The 17,784-nt window shown below is 41.3% G+C and overlaps 1 protein-coding gene across 1 annotated transcript in view; it reads right to left on the reverse strand.

Annotated features, from left to right (window-relative positions):
- LOC115460185 (myb/SANT-like DNA-binding domain-containing protein 3) overlaps positions 1-4,652 on the reverse strand; it is a 52,087-nt gene extending 47,435 nt beyond the window's left edge. The window contains exon 1 of the mRNA XM_030190018.1: positions 4,577-4,652. The gene's annotated coding sequence lies outside the window, so the exon portion shown is untranslated. The remainder of the gene's footprint in view (positions 1-4,576) is intronic.
- Positions 4,653-17,784: the final 13,132 nt, after the last annotated feature.

Consider the following 17,784-nt stretch of genomic DNA (forward strand, 5'->3'; position numbering starts at 1 on the left):
GACTGGTGGTTGGGAGGCGGGAAATACTGCTGGGCAGACTTATACGGTCTGTGCCCTGAAAAAGACAGGTACAAATTCAAGATTGGAGTTTATTTTGGGCAGACTAGATGGACCATGCAGGTCTTTTTCTGCCGTCATCTACTATGTTACTATGTTTTTATGAGTGCACATCTTTGTATATATTTGTGATGGCTATCTGTTTGTCAGTGACCAGGAGATGAGAGGGGAGGAATGAGCAGTTGGAAAAGGTGCAATTTCTTAACCTCTCAGAGTCAGTATGCTGCAACTGCTGGAATTACTTCTCTCATAAAAATGCACTGGGCCATTTTTTAAGATGGCTTAATTTCTCCAAAACTTCCATTCCAGTCTGGTCCATTTTTAAACTTGATGTGTCTTTTCACTGCTATTTTCCTCCATGCCAAATCTGGTCTCATTTCAATAAATTCTCAGTTATTTTGCACTTAGGCAGACAGACATAAGGGATTGGAAAAAAATGTCTAATTTCTTTCCAACATTTCATTGGGTTGGAAATTCTTGAGGTGATTGGATTCCATTGGCCATTAAAAGAAAATCACACAGTGCAGAGAAAAAAAAAAGAAAAAAACGTAAAACTATCTAGAATGGAGGGCTGTGGAGTCGGTACACCAAACCTATGACTCCTCTATTTTTCTACTGTCGACTGACTCCTACTGATTTAGGCTTTAAACTCAGAACAAAATGTGTGTATGTATATAGATAGAGAGAGAATAAAATGATATATGGCAAATGTATTATAATGTTATAAGTTTTTATTTTGAAGCTTAAGTTGGAGCACATATTTACTAGGGCTGTCCATCGATTAAAATTTTTAATCGTGGGGTTGATCACTTGATCCTAAACATTCATCCAAGAACTTTGATTCCATCTCCTCCTATCTCCCTCTCCTCCCTTGCCTTCTCTCACCTGGCACTATGTCCTCCCTTCCCTCCATCCATGATTACCATTTTTTTTGCTTTTTTTTTTCTCTCCTCTCTTCTATGAGCATCATCTCCCTTCTTTGATTCTTCCATCCCTATTTCTAGCATCTTTCTCTCTCTTCCTTTTTTTTTCTCCTGGAACCTCTTCTTTCTTCTCTGGCACATCTCTCTAGCACCCCATTAGCCTGCATCTCTGGCTCTTCTCCTTTCTCCCGCTGTCACCTCTTTCTGCTGCCGCTGCCACCCCTCTCCCATATCGCTCGCTCTTCATCTCTTTCTCCCGCCGTTGCCCCCTCCTCCCTGCATCCCTGGTTCTTCTCTTTCTGCCCACTCCCTCCCAGTGCAGTCCGTATCTTTCTCCCTTTTTCTCTGCTGGCAGTGCAAACTCTCCAGCAGCCTCCACTCCTCTGCAACTCCATCTCCCTGCTCCTCATAGCCGCTGTAGTGAAAGCATATTGCTGTGTCGCCGGTGCCGAAGCCTCTCTGTAACAGGAAGTTCCTGTTTCAGAGAGAGGCTTGGAGTCGGGTGACACGCAGCCTGAATTGAATGCAGTGGCCATGAGAAGCATGGAGAAGAAGCTGCAGAGGAGAGAAGAAAGAAGTGCAGCCAGAGCAATGCTGGATGTTAAACATTTTACGTGTTCATTGCATTTATTAATGCAATGTACAGCCCTAATATTTACCAACGGCAACTCCACAGCCTTGCTAAATGTGAGCAAGCTTTTGTTTTTTGACTCAAAGATTTATGGAAAAGCAAGTTGGAATCATGCTTTCAAATTATTAATCATTTATTCTTTTTAGGGCTGCATTTCAATTAAAATTGAAGAGCACTTTTCCAAAACTCACTCAGTCCATTTTTTTGTAAGTTTTGGGCTATGCAATTAATTTGGTTCATTAAGGGAAGATTTACTGAATCTTACTCCTGCGTCAAAACTCATTTTAAATAAAATTAATCGCATAGCTCAAAACTTACAAAAAATAGACTGAGTTTTGGAAAAGCGCTCTCAATTTTTTAATCGGGGTTAATCGCACAATTAAACGTATTTTTATTTATTTCCCACTGCAGCTCCTTGTGACTCTAGGCAAGTTACTTAACCCTCCATTGCCCCTGGTACAAAATAAGTGCCTGTATATCATATGTAAACCACTTGGATTGTAACCACAGAAAGGTGATCTATCTAATCCTATCCCCCTTCACTTCCTTAAAAGGACTGATAATCCCTCCCTCTCACCCTCAAATCACCATCTCTCCCTTTCCTCCCTCTTCTCTTCCCTAGGGGTCCATTCTCTCTCATCATCCCTTCCTCCCCTCCACTCCACCTCCTTCAGCAGCAACACAAACTTGGTGATGAGCAGCACCAAGCTCTTTTCATGGCTACTGGAGCTCACCACTTCAGCCATAGCTTCCACTAGTAGCCTCTCCAGTCCTGCTTGCAGGTCTGTAGCTCGCTTCCCTCCCTCCACCATCTATCCCCCTTCCCCACCAGTCTACCTTAAAGGTGATCTTCTGTTGATCCCCAGGACAGGTCAAAGGGAAAGCTTCAGTCCAAGCCGCAGGCAGCGTATGTACAATGAGGTCATTGCCAGGGACCAACAGAAGACCACCTTTAAGGTAAACCAGTGCGGAGGGAGGGGGTGATGTTGAATCGCGGGTGGGGAGAAAATATGCCAGATTATGTTGAGGACAGGGGTTGGGAGTGGAAAAGAGCAGAAGAGGTGTTTGGAGGAGACACTGCAACATGACTGATTATTTTAACCATGATTAATAACTTAAAGGTCCTATTACCAAATGATGGTAAAAGGTGGCCTGTGTGTAGAACTGCCGTGCACCAAGGCCAACTTTTACTACTGTGAGTAAAAGGTCATTTTCTTTAAAGGGCCAGTAAATGGCTGTGCACCAACAAAACAGATTGGCGTGTAGCCATTTGCTGGAGGAGCCCATAGGAGGCGGTGAGGGCTCCGGTGCTGCCTGATTATCGCCAGGCACACCCCTGATGCTAGAAAATAAAAAAAAACTCATTCCTAGCGTTGAACTACTGCCAGGCTCCTGAGCAATCCCGACAGTAGGGCCGATTTCCTGTGTGCAAACCTGGCAATAGCCCTACCGCTGGGTAGTAAAAGGGTCCCATAATGCATTAATTGCAGCGTTAACTGTGATTAACTTGCAACACCAATTTGTATTCTTTCCAACCCAACAGAATGCTGAAAAGAAGCTGTACATAATGTGCAGTTACCGCTTTATTCAAAACAATCCTCCCCTCTAAGATGCACCCAAAAACAAAACAGAAAATTCCTTGAGCCCTGATCTGCATGCTCTCCCCTCCTTAGTAATTTTTCATAGTAGAAACATACACAATTTTTCTGTTATCACTGTGTTAAGTCACACAAATGAAATCTAAGCCTTGCTTTAAAAATGCACCTAAGTACTAGTATGTTTATATTCATGGACATAATTAGTGAACTTGTGACTCAAGTATCCTAGATGGCAATCTTGAAATACAGCCACCTACTGAAAATGAATAAAGTTGCATTCATTCCTGTACTCACAAACTATTAATGCTACATGACTGGGTTTGATAGTACCTGAGTATCCCCAAACTAGGGTGCTTTTCACACACTACACACATTTAATCACGTTTTTTCTTATGGGAAAATTCCTTATTCAGCAGAACCCTTACCCACACACTGTTCTTGTATCCTGCAAATGAAGAGGACTGAATTTATATAAAACATTTACAGGGTTAACATTACAGAACTGAATTCAAATCTATTGCCAATCAAGGGGAAAGGGGGTGTGCTCAGGCCCAGGGAGAAAGATATTTGGGGCAAACTAGCAACCTCTGCCAAAGGCTGCAGTGAGGGTGCAACTTGGACAACAAAGCACTGGGGCCAGCAAGAGTTCCTTAGAACCATTACAGCACATCATTTGGGATGGATGATAGCTAAAGATAAAGGGTGAAAATAAAGCAATACAAATTACTGTGAATTAATGTAATGACCATAAAAAATTAGTAGATATGAAATTCAGTGCAAAAAACACACATAAAATACTGCAGAGGTATTAAAACCTTCTAAGTGGTGATGCCTAGCCTTGGCATCTAGCTCTTTGAAACTTGTTGCTAGCCCAATATTTCCCAACAAATTTAATACTAGCGCTAAAATGTTAAATTACAGAACTAATTCAGTTCTAGAATCTGGCACGTTCACAACTAGCTCTTTGTGGAGCATGCTCGCATTCTTGAGGTGTCTCTGGAGGTCCCTCGGCCAGAGATGCTTTGCAAAAGTAGTCCTTGCATCGCAGCACGTTTTCCTTAGCCCTTACCTAGTAACAGTTATAGGTTGCAGAGTATACACTGTTGATTGCACAATTAAAACCAATCAAACAAAACCTGAACTCGTAAAATCCGTCCACATCTCAGTGATGGTCCTCCAGCCTTTGCCTCATGCCTGCTATATACCCTGTAGCATGCACAACTGATATTAGACAATTAAAATCACTCTACACCGAACTTAAAAACAGTTAAGAGGGGGGGGGGGGGGTGGAGGGAAGGGGGAGATGAGCACTAGTTCAAAGTGTCCACTTGGATCCCGAGCACAGCACAAATCTGAACGGATCCTACCGGGCTCTGGTGCATGGGGCCGGGGGACTCGGGCAGGCTCCCGGCTGCTACACAGCAGCGGAAGACAGGAGCTCGGACAAAGGCAAGAGCGCGCGCGCCCAGGCTCCCGGGCACCGGCGAGGAAGAGGAGGAGGAGCAGCGGCACGGGGCGCCCCCACCACTGCCTTTCGCTGCTTTTTCTTCCAAGATCGCTGCTGGGGCCCCCCCCTTCCTGCCCAAACAAAGGCCAACTCAACACATTCCTCCCACAGCAGCTCCTGACATGCACGGCTCTTCAATCAAGTGCATGCCGAGGGGGGGGGGGGGCCTTCCTCCTCCTCCTCCCTAGAGCAAGCTCAGCCGCTTACAAAGCCCGGCCTGGATTCCAGCACTCCAGCCCCGGGAGGAAGTGCCTTCTGTTTCCGGTTCATGCACAGACACACACACTTATGCATGAATGGAGGTGAGGAGCTTGGATTCAACAGTGACGCCTCACCTAGGATGACTTAGTGACCCCGTGTTGAGGGCAAAGGCCAACTCGTGCTTGGAGCTATAGACTGTACAGTTACACTGCGGATTGTACAATTTAATATCGCTAACACCTTTGCATTTTAAAAACACTAGTCCTCCTAGCAGAAGGAGAGGTGGTCGACGTGTTGGGCTAGGGCGAGAGAGATAAAGGAGGAGGTGAAGGCGTGGCCACTGTTTGAAAGTACACAGGTTTGGTCCTGGCTGCAAGCATGAAGCTGCAGAGATGTTGTCGGGCACTGGTGCTTGGACTTACTTGGCAGCCTAACAGAACGGCCAAATCTCTTTATTAGGACGCATTTTAAGGCTTAGTCCTATATTCTCTTTGAGCCCTTTCTCTTGCACGCTGCACAGGGGAGCCCCAATGTACTGAACCTGATCACTGCTTTCATGAAAGGCAAGCCTACCAGAAGAAAAAACCAAGTGGTTGAAGTATTTTGCCTCCCCCTAACTCTTTAATTTTCCTGCACCTACAAGTATAGTAGTGAAATCTATGTGCATCATATGAGTCTGCCCTGTGGGTGCTTTAAGCACTTCCAATATTAAGCACACTCCTTGACTGTATCCAGAGAGGAGTAATTTCTAGGGTTTAGCATCCCCCATCATTTTGAAAAATTGGCTTCTATGATGTACATAATTTTAGCCACTGAACAGAGGGTCATTCTTAGCCTGGAGAGCTTAGTTACCATAGCACATTCATTTGAGAATTGTCTTAATTTCAGAGGCACAAAAAGAAATCAAATATTATATATTGGGGTTTTTTTCATTTGCAAAGAAACATGAAACATATTTAGGCCTAGCAGCACCATTTGAAAAATCTCACTGTTTGGCGTCAAGGAGGTTTAATGAAAACAGGAGATGGTATGATGTCAAAAGTTGAAGCTGCCCCCCCTCCCATGCAGTCACCATTATTGGTGACACCAAAACAAACTATCCACTGCTGCATGCTTATTCGTAGTATTTTTATTTCATCTCGGTTACAGAAATATGCTGGCTTGTGAAGCATATGGATGTACACAGGAACTGTCAGAACACAATAACCTTTAATTGGTTAGAGTAGTAATTACTTTTAAATCATAATCGATGTGTCATTTCGAGGGGCTGGTTATAGGGACACCCTAGCAGGCATTGTATTCATGCAGAGATGTTTTTACGTAGTAAAAGGCCACCAAAACAGATTATCATGTTAAAAGAATCAGGTGCTCAACATTCAGTTTTTATTTTAAACTACAAAGGGGTTTTTTTTTTAAACCTTACCGAGGTTGAAACCTGGGAGCATTTAAAATCTTTTTTCCCTGTGCGTAGATCAGAAGAGAAAAATAGTATGTGGGAATATGCTCCTTTTTTGTGGAATGCAGTGGTATATTTTAAATATGCACTTGATATTTTTATTACTACTTAAGAGAGGTATTGAATAATGAGAGATGAGCTACGTTCATGCAGAAGTCCGGAATCAGTCTAAATGTGCCAATTCTGTTATATATATTTATTTCTACTTAAAGTCTGTTTGGATGTAAATGCAAACAGCATACGTTTAGCCACTAAGTTCATACAAAGTTAATTATTTTTAGTGGAAAATAAATCTGTTGGCTGCCTGCTATGTGACTATTCCATCATTGCTAAGTATTACATATTTGGGGCATTTGCTTAAAACTTTGATGGGTTTAATTTATCTATTTTTTTTGTTACATTTGTACCCTGTGCTTTCCCACTCATGGCAGGCTCAATGCGGTGGGCAATGCAGGGTTAAGTGACTTGCCCAGAGTCACAAGGAGCTGCCTGTGCCGGGAATTTAACTCAGTTCCTCAGTTCCCCAGGACCAAAGTCCACCACCCCTAAACACTAGGCCACTCCTCCACTCCACTCCACTCTAGACCTTACATGCAACCCAAAGACGAAACCTGAGGGTGGTTGAACAAATAAAATATAAACTGTATTGTTTCTGACTTGGACTGCTTTGTACTGATGTGTAGATTTGCTGTCTGGAATTTTGGAAGATGGAAAAAAGGAAATGAAAAAACAATTAGATGTACTCTGTTGAAGTTATTTACTTTTGCAATATGTGTGTGCATGTGATAATGTTTAAATAACTGACTTTTAAATGCCCAGTTGAGTATATATGCAAATCTCAGCTTTGTTAAATGTTTCAGACATATCCATCTACTTGCTCTCATGATGTTGCTGAATTCTATTATTCTGTCTCATTGTATTTTCAAATGTAAGCCACATGGAACCCGAGTTTGCATGGGATAATGTGGGATATATATGTAAAAAAAAAACCTCCACTTTTTAAGACACTGCCTATCCAACTGGATAGTGATGGCACAAGGAAAGTAAATTTGATCCAGTGAAGACTAACTGACAATAACCTGTTTGTTAGCAGGGCCCTAGTATTACCACATTGAAAATGCGACCATACCATGCCTCTGTGGTTATGTTCCACTAATAAGTTAAACAATTAACTAGCTTTCTTGAAAGGATTAAATCATCTTTGGATGCATGACTAGGGACACAAACATGCACTTATTTATTCAATATCACTATTCCTCATGTACAGCCACAAAACAACCTTTTAGGGTGGATAGTGTTCACAATGAGCTCCTTTTATTATCCACCAGAAAGAAGAGGTTTCAGTTTTGGCACAGTATAAATCATCAGAGCTGAGTGGGGCCAATGCTCGCTTAACAAAGCTCCTGGCTTCTTATGAGGATTTGCAACATAAAATAGATGATTTAGAAAATTGTGGGCATCGGAACAATCTCCGCCTCCGTGGGTTCCCTGAATCGGGAGACAAAGAGGATGTAGCTACCATTGTGTGAGTGGTGTGTGAAAAATTGCTGGGGTTGGAGGACATGGCAATCGAAAGGGCACATAGGGCCCTTGGGAGACCAGCGGACAACCATCCTCGTGATATTATTCTTTGCTTTGCCTCCTTTCTGGTTAAAGAGCAAGTGTTGCAACGGGCGCACCAGGTGCCTTTTGTGGAATATAATGAAGCCAAAGTTATGGTCTTTCAGGACTTGTCTCGGTTTACTCTGTCTCAGAAACGTGCTATGAAGAAGCCTGCGCTGGAAGTGCTGGTTAAGAACAAAATCTCATATTGCTGGGCATTCCCCTTTGTTTTACTGTGGAGGGCAAGTTGCATCGAATTTGTTTGCTACCTGATGTGGATTCCTTTGCTACCTGATGTTTGGAAGATATTGCATGGTGCTGGATTGATGAACAAGGATATTCTACCAGTTGACGTGGTTTCCACTGCCAGGGTCAAGCTTCAAAAATGGAAGTGAGTTTCCCGCCACAATAAGAACGCTCAGGAAGATACCTGATTTACTTGTTTGGACTGGCTGTATTCTTTTTCTTTGCTTAGGCTCTGTTAGTGTTACCCTGATTCTTATAGGCTATGTTCCTGTAATGTATTGTTGTTGTTAGATAACAGGTTGGGATTAGGAACAAGGGGGTGTGTGATTGGAGGAGCAGGGGAAATGGGGGGGGGTGAGTAGGTTTTTGTGGGGGGCGGCCAGGGGAGGGGGGATTGGGTGGTGTTCTGGTTACGGTGGGGTTCTTCCTCCATTGTTCCCAGTCAGTGGTACTAGGTTATTACTGCCTGGTGGTATATGTGGTGGTGGGGGGGGGGGGTGAGTGGATCGGAGGGGGAAGGTGGAAACTCAAAAGAGTTAAACCTTTCTTCCCAAGGGAAATTTTCCGCAGTCTGGTACAACCAATGGTGTTAAGCCACTTGGATTATTGTAATGCCATCTACGCTGGATGCAAAGAACAGATCATTAAGAAACTCTAAACTGCCCAAAACACTGCAGTCAGACTCATATTTGGAAAAGCGAAATACAAAAGCACCAAACCCCTAAGAGAAAAACTTCACAGGCTCCCACTGAAAGAACAAATGAATTGCGTTCAAAATCTGTGCCTTGGTTCATAAAATCATTCATGGTGAGGCCCCAGTATATATGTCAGACCTCATAGACTTGCCAACCAGGAACGCAAAAAGATCAGCATGCACATTCTTGAACTTCCACTACCCCAGTTGCAAAGGACTTAAATATAAATCAATATATGCATCCAGCTTCTCCTACATCAGCACGCAACTGTGGCATGCATTACCAAAGGCCTTAAAAACAATGCACGATTTAACAGCCTTCCAGAAGTTACTAAAGACTAACCTGCTCAAGAAGACACAATAATGAACCATCATAAATGACCTAATCATCAAAACTATATCAGAACCAGATAAAACCGAATTCTCTACACCTGATGGCTTCAATCAATTTGTCACTAATGAACATTAACGCATTACCCCTTTATCTCTTGTGCCTGAAATGAACTGTTTATCCAACTTACTTTATAATTTACTTTAACATTTATGATCTTTAATACTTACCCATTAACCCCATTAATATTATGTTTACTACAAATTGTATATTCTTCTTATGACTTGTAAATTTTTATATTGTTACTATGTAAGCCGCATTGAGCCTGCCATGTGTGGGAAAGTGCGGGGTACAAATGTAATAAATAAATATTCATATAAATAAGTTTAATTAATGGATGACAGCTGTCAACACATTGCATGTACCTGCAAATAAGTTTAATAAATGGATGACAGCTGTCAACCTATTGCATGTTCCTTCAAATAAGTTTAATTAATGGATCACAGCTATCAACACATTGTATCTACCTGCAAATAAGTTTAATTAGTGTATGAAAGATGTCAAAACATTGCATGTGCCTGCAAAGAAATTTAAAAAATAGATGACAGCTCAACACATTGCATGTGCTTGCAAGGAAGTTTAATAAATGGATGACAGCTGTCAACCTATTGCATATTCTTGCAAACAAGTTTGATTAATGTCTGACAGCTGTCAACACATTGCATGTACCTGCAAATAAGCTTAATTAATGGATGACAGCTGTCAACACATTGCATGGGCCTGCAAAGAAGTTTAATAAATGGATGATAGCTCTTAACACATTGCATGTGGTTGCAAAGAAGTTTAATAAATGTATGACAGCTGTCAACACATTGCATATGCCTGCAAGGAAGTTTAAAAATGGATGACAGCTGTCAACATATTGCATGTACCTGCAAAAGAGTTTAGAATACAAATGACAGCTGCCAACTTCTTGAATGTCCCTGCAAAGAAGTTTAAAAAATGGATGACAGCTGTCAACAAATGCTTACAAAGAATTTTAATAAATGGGTGACAGCTGTCAACACATTGCATGTACCTGCAAAAAAATTTAATTAATGTATGACAGCTGTCAACACATTGCATATGCCTGCAAGGAAGTTTAAAAATGGATGACAGCTGTCAACACATTGCATGTGCCTGCAAGGAAGTTTAAAAATGGATGACAGCTGTCAACCTATTGCATGTTCCTTGCAAATAATTTTAAAAACTGGATGACAGCTGTCAACACATTCTGTGTTCCAGCAACAGAGTTTAGAATACAAATGACAGCTGTCAACTACTTTAATGTCCCTGCAAAGAAGTTTAAAAAAATGGATGACAGCTGTCAACAAATTGCAAATGCTTACAAAGAAGTTTAATAAATGGATGACAGCTGTCAACCTATTGCATGTTCCTGCAAATAAGATTAATTAATGTTTGACAACTGTGAACACATTGCAGGTAACTGCAAATAAGTTTAATTAATGGATTACAGCTGTCAGCACATTGCATGGTCCTGCAAAGAAGTTTAATAAATAGATGACAGCTGTCAACCCATTGCATGTCCCTGCAAATGAGTTTATTTAATGTATGACAGCTGTCAACACATTGCATGTGGCTGCAAAGAAGTTTAATAAATGGATGACAGCTGTCAACCTATTGCATGTTTCTGCAAGTAAGTTTAATTAATGTATGACAGCTGTGAACACATTGCATGTAACTGCAAATAAGTTTTAAAAATGGGTGACAGCTGTGTTGATAACTGTCATTCCTTTTTTCACCTTGCAGGCACATTCAATAAATTGAAGCTGTCATTTGTATTCTAAACTTCTTTGCTGGAACATGGAATGTGTTGACAGCTGTCATCCCAGGTACATGCAATTTGTAGACAGCTGTCATACCTTAATTAAACTTCTTTGCAACCACATGCAATGTGTTGACAGCTGTCATCCATTTTTTTTAAACTTCTTTACAGGCACATGCAATTTTTGACAGCTGTTATACATTAATTAAACTTATTTGCAGGTACATGCAATGTGTAGACAACTGTCATATATTAAACTTATTTGCAGGAACATGCAATAGGTTGACAGCTGTCATCCAGTTTTTAAACTTATTTGCAGGCACAAGCAATGTGTTGACAGCTGTCATCCAGTTTTTAAACTTCTTTGTAAGCACATGCAATGTGTTGACAGCTGTCATACATTAATGAAACTTATTTGCAGGTATATGCAATGTGTTGACAGCTGTCATATATTACTTAAACTTATTTACAGAAACATGCAATAGGTTGACAGCTGTCACCCATTAAAGTTTTTTGCAGCCACATGCAACATGTTGACAGCTGTCATGCATTAATTAAACTTATTTGCAAGAACATGTAATATGTTGACAGCTGTCATCCCTTTCTTTATGAACTTCTTTGCAGGCACATACAATGTGTTGACAGCTTTCATACATTAATTAAACTTATTTGTAGGTATATGCAATGTGTTGACAGCTGTCATTAATTAAACTTATTTGCAGGAACATGCAATGTGTTGACAGCTGTCATCCCTTTCTTTTTGAACTTCTTTTCAGGCACATGCAATGTGTTGACAGCTGTCATCCAGTTTTTAAACTTCTTTGCAAACACATGCAATGTGGTTACAGCTGTCATTCATTAATTAAACTTATTTGCAGGAACATGCAAGAGGTTGGCAGCAGTCATCCATTTATAAAACGTTTTTGCAGGCACATGCAATGTGATGACAGATGTCATCCATTAATTAAACTTATTTGCATGAACATGCAATGTGTTGACAGCTGTCATCCCTTTTTCACCTTCTTTCAGGCACATTCAATAAATTGACAGCTGTCATTTGTGTGATAAACTTCTTTGCAGGAATATGCAATGTGGTGACAGCTGTCATCCATTTATTAAACTTCTTTGCAGGAACATGCAGTAGGTTGAGAGCTGTCAACCCTTTCTTTTTTAACTTCCTTGCAGGTACATGCATTGTTGACAGCTGTCATCCATTTTTTAAACTTCATTGCAAGCACTTGCAGTGTGTTGACAGCTGTCATATATTAATTAAACTTATTTCCTGCAGAACGCGATCGCCGTACTCGCAACCGTGCATCGTCAAGTCTGGCTGCACGTCGCTCTACTGCTTCCTCGGCATGTATTTGAGCCATTCTTTGTGTGTTTCGCTTGTTCGCTGATGGCCGTTCTTCCTTAGTTTGATTTGCAATTACTCATCGCAGTGCTTCCGCTCCGCAAGTACGAAAGCTGTGACATCTATATAATAGTAGGTATATAAAAACATGCGTGTAATTTCAAAGCAATTGGTGAAGAACTTTTCGAGATTTAAGCCACTCTCAGCCTGTCATGTTGATTCTGTTGAGAACGACGCAGATCTGAAGCTGCAGAACGCGATCACCATTGACAGCTGTCATATATTAATTAAACTTATTTTCTACAGAACGCGATTGCCGTGCTCGCAACCGTGCATCATCAAGTCTGGCTGCACGTCGCTCTGCTGCTTCCTCGGCACGTATTTGAGCCATTCTTTGTCTGTTTCGCTCATTGGGTGATGGCCGTTCTTCCTCAGTTTGATTTGCAATTACTCGTCGCAGTGCTTCCGCTCCGCGAGTACGACAGCTGTGACATCTATATAATAGTAGGTATATAAAAACATGCGCGTAATTTGAAAGCAATCGGTGAAGAACTTTCGGAGATTTAAGCCACTCAGCCTGTCGTGTTGATTCTGTTGAGAACGAAGCCGATCTGAAGCTGCAGAACGCGATCGCCGTGCTCGCAACCGTGCATTGTCAAGTCTGGCTGCACGTCGCTCTGCTGCTTCCTCGGCACGTATTTGAGCCATTCTTTGTCCGTTTCGCTCGTTCGGTGATGGCCGTTCTTCCTCAGTTTGATTTGCAATTACTCGTCGCACTGCTTCTGCTCCGCGAGTACAACAGCTGTGACATCTATATAGTAGTAGGTGTATAAAAACATGCGCGTATTCGAATGCAACGTTGTGTCCAAATTTGAAAGCAATCGGTGAAGAACTTTCGGAGATTTAAGATTTTGAACAAACGAACATTTACATTTTTATTTATATAGATAATAGTTTCCACTATTTTGCCTGGCACTGATATCAGGCTTACCGGTCTATAATTTCCTGGATCACTCCTGGTGCTCTTTTTAAAAATTGTTGTCACATTGGCCACCCTCTAATTTCAGGTAGTACGGACGATTTTAATGACAGCTTACATATTACTAACAGCTAATCAGCTCTTTGAGTACCCTTGGATGTATGCTATCCAGTCCAGGCAATTTACTACTCTTTAATTTGCCAATTTGGCTGAGTACATCTTCCAGGTTCACTGAGATTTCTTTCAGTTCCTCCACATCATCACCCTTGAAAACTATTTCCGGTATAGGCAGATCTCTTACATCTTCTTCTGTAAAGATAGAAACAAAGAATTCATTCAGTTTCTCCGCTATGGCCGTGTCCTCTCCTTCGTGCCTCTTTTGCTCCTTCGTGATCTAATGGTCCCATGGATTCCCTCACAGGCCTTTTGCTTCTGATGTACCTGAAAAGTGGTTACTTTGATTTTTAGCCTCTGTGGTAAGTTTCTCTTTATATTCTCTTTTAGCCTTCTTTATTACTGCTTTGCATCTGACTTGCCAGTGCTTATGTTGTTTATTATTTTCTTAATTTGGGTCCTTTTTCCATTCTTTGAAGGACAATCTTTTGGCTGTGATGGCCTATTTTACTTCACCTTTTAACCATGCTGGCTGATGTTTTCTCTTCTTTCCACCTTTGTAAATGGAATGCATCTGGTCTGGGCTTCCAAGATGGTATTTTTGAATAACGTCCACACCTGTTAGAGTCCTAACCTTTGCAGCCAATGCTTTTAATTTCTTTTAAACCATTTTCCTAATTTTATTATAGTCACCCTTTCGAAAATTAAATGCAGCTACAGTTGATTTCCTTTATGGGTTCATCCCAGATAGTAGCTCACACTTGTTCATATTATGATCACTTTTTCCCAGGGGACCCAATACCGCCACCGCTCGCACTATGCCCTATACACCACCAAGGACCAGATCCTAAATGACTCCCCTTTCCGTCGGTTCCTGGACCAGCTGCTCCAAGAAGCAGTCATTTAATACTTCTAGAAATTTTATCTCTCTTTCAATGGAGGAGGGTGAAAAGTGGAATGCCGCAGGGATCTGTACTGGGACTGGTGCTATTTAACATATTTTTAGATGATATGGAAATCCAAACAATGAGTGAGGTGATCAAATTTGCAGATGTTACAAAACTATTCAAGGTTGTTAAAATACGTGCAGACTGTGGAATATTGCAGGAAGACTTTAGGAAATTGGAAAACTAGGCATCCAAATGGCAGATGAAATTTAATGTGGACAAATGAAGGTGTTGCACATTGGAAAGAATAATCTGAATCATAGTTACCTGATGCTAGGGTCCACCTTGGGGGTCAGCGCTCAAGAAAAAGATCTGGGTGTCTTTGTAGGTAATATGCTGAAATCTTCTGCTTAATGTGCGGTGGTGGCCAAAAAAGCAAACAGGATGCTAGGAATTATTAGGAAAGGGATGGTGAATAAGATTGAAAATATTATAATGCCTTTGTATCGCTCCTTGATGGATTCGCATCTTGAGTATTGTGTTAGTTCTGGTCGCTGTATCTCAAAAAAGATATAGCGAAATTAGAAAAAGTTCAAAGAAGAGCAACCAAAATGATAAAGGTGGTGGAACTCCTCTTGTATGAGGAAAAGCTAAAGAGGTTAGGGCTCTTCAGCTTGGAAAAGAGATGGATGAGGGGAGATATGATTGAGGTCTACAAAATCCTGAGTGGTGTAGAACAAGTAGAAGTAAATCAAATTTTTACTCATTCCAAAAGTACAAAGACTAGGGGACACTTGAGGAATTACATGGAAATATTTTTTTCACTCAATGAATAGTTAAGCTCTGGACCTCTTTGCCGGAGGATATAGTAACAGTGGTTAGCGTATCTGGGTTTTAAAAAGGTTTGGACAAATTCCTGGTGGAAAAGTCCATAGTCTGCTATAGAGACAGACATGGGAAGCAACTGCTTGCCCTGGGATTTGTTGTATGGAGTGTTGCCATAATTTGGGTTTCTGCCAGGTACTTGTGACCTTGCTTGGCCACTGTTTGGAAAACAGGATACTGGGCTAGATAGACCATTGGTCTGACCTAGTATGGCTACTCTTATGTTCTTATCTTTCAAATACCGAGGCCAACACAAAGATGCTGTTCAGGCAAAAGAGAAAAGGGCTCTACAGCTGTCACACACTGCACATTTTGGGGCTAGAACATTGTATCAAGTTCTGCCACTGTCTCAGGTGACTTTCTCCTCCTCCTCCTTTCTTCTGGCTGTATAGCCTTGCTGAGATCACCAGGGATGAAGTGAAAACAGACATTATATAGAGAATTTAACAGGAAAGCAGCCACTTGGGAAAATGCCCCTTAATGCCGAAACTATCCAATAATATTCATCAGAGCACAAACATCTGAGAGGCACATAAGAAATTAACCTTTTCTTAAGATAATCTGAACCAGCATTAGGTAATGAGAAAAACATAACAAAGGAATCTTGAATAAGAACTTAAGAAAAGTCATGATGAGTCAGATCAAGGTCCATTGAACTCAGCATCCTGACTCCAGCAGCAGTCATTCTGGGTTGCCAGTAGCTGGCATATCCCAAAAAGTAGATCCATTTTCTTATAGTGCATTTCAAGGCTTAAGTGATGGCTTTCTAAAGTCTTAGCCAGCTAATAATTTTTTATGGACTTTATCTTCAGGATCTTGTGCAAACCTCTTTTGAATTGACCTATGTCAGTCACCTTAACCACATCCTTCAGTAAGTTTCCAAAGCTTAATTTGTAGTGTTTAAAAACAAACAAAAGAGCATTCTGTGATATTTCCCCCTCTGCTACTGGTTGTTAGTTTCATGGGGTGTCCTCATTAAAAAAAAACCCAAAACAGTTCCACATTTAATCATCCTACCCCATTCATGATTTCATAAATGTCAGTCATATTCCCTTTCACTTTCTTTTGCAAACTGAAGAGCCCTAACGTTTTCATGGATTATGACTCCTAACTCAGAACCCAGCATTTTATACATGTGGTTGGGATTATTTTGCCTATGTGCCTCACTCCATTTATCCACATTACATTTTGTCAGTTATCAGACTTAACAATATTATTAACTCCTCACAGCCCTTTGCTGCTTTAACACCTTTGAATAATTTTTTTCTCATCAGTAAATTTGATCATCTCACTCATTGCTCTTTTATTCAAATTACTTATGAACATTAAACACAGTCCAAAAGAAAACCCCTATGATAAATGCAAAAAAAAAGGGAAAACCTAGGCGTGGCACACCAAAAGGAAAACACCAGAAGGTCAAAAGATAAGGGTACAAATGTAGGGCCCAAAAGGGCATTATAAGGACAATATAACACCAGAAGGTATACAATGAAGCACAACTGCACGGTAGTGGACACAGAACCGTATTTTACTACTACTACTTATCATTTCTATAACACTACAAGGCATATGCAGCGCTGTACACCATACACAAAAAGACAGTCCCTGCTCAAAGAGCTTACAATCTAGATATGACAGGAGACAGACAGAACAATTAAGGGTAAGGGAATAAAGAGGTGAAGATAAAAGGACAGGGCAAGTGAGCAGTGGTTAGGAGTCAAAAGCAGTGGTAAAGAGGTGGGCTTTAAGTTTGGACTTGAAAACGGCCAAAGAGGGGCTAGTCGTACAGGCTTGGGAAGTTTATTCCAGGTGTGAGGTGCAGCAAGATGAAAGGAGTCTGGAATTAGCAGTAGAGAAGGGGACAGATAGAGATTTATCAACTACTACTACTACTTAACATTTCTAAAGCGCTACTAGGGTTACGCAGCGCTGTACAATTTAACATGGAAGGACAGTCCCTGCTCAAGGAGCTTACAATCTAAAGGACAGGTGTACAATCTAAAGACGATCTAAACAATCTAAAGACAAGTGTAGAGTCCGTCTGATAGGGCAGAACGGAGTACCCGAGGGGGGGTGTAGGGAGAGACAAGAGTGGAGAGGTATTGGGGAGTGGCAGAGTGAATGCACTTATAGGTCAATAAGAGAAGTTTGAATTGAATGCGGAAACGGATAGGGAGCCAGTGAAGTGACTTAAGGAGAGGGCTAATGTGGGCATAGCGACTTTGGCAGAAAATGAGTCGCGCAGCAGAGTTTTGGATTGATTGAAGAGGAGAGAGATGGCTAAGTGGGAGGCCGGTGAGAAGCAGGTTGCAGTAATCTAGGCGAGAGGTGATAAGAGTGTGGATAAGGGTTCTGGTAGAGTGCTCAGAAATGAAGGGACGGATTTTGCTGATGTTATAGAGAAAGAAACGACAGGTTTTGGCAATCTGCTGAATGTGAGCAGAGAAGGAGAGAGAGGAGTCGAAGATGACCCCAAGGTTACAAGCTGATGAGA

This window comes from Microcaecilia unicolor, chromosome 1, assembly GCF_901765095.1.
Source record: "Microcaecilia unicolor chromosome 1, aMicUni1.1, whole genome shotgun sequence".
NCBI classification, from domain to species: Eukaryota; Metazoa; Chordata; class Amphibia; order Gymnophiona; family Siphonopidae; genus Microcaecilia; species Microcaecilia unicolor.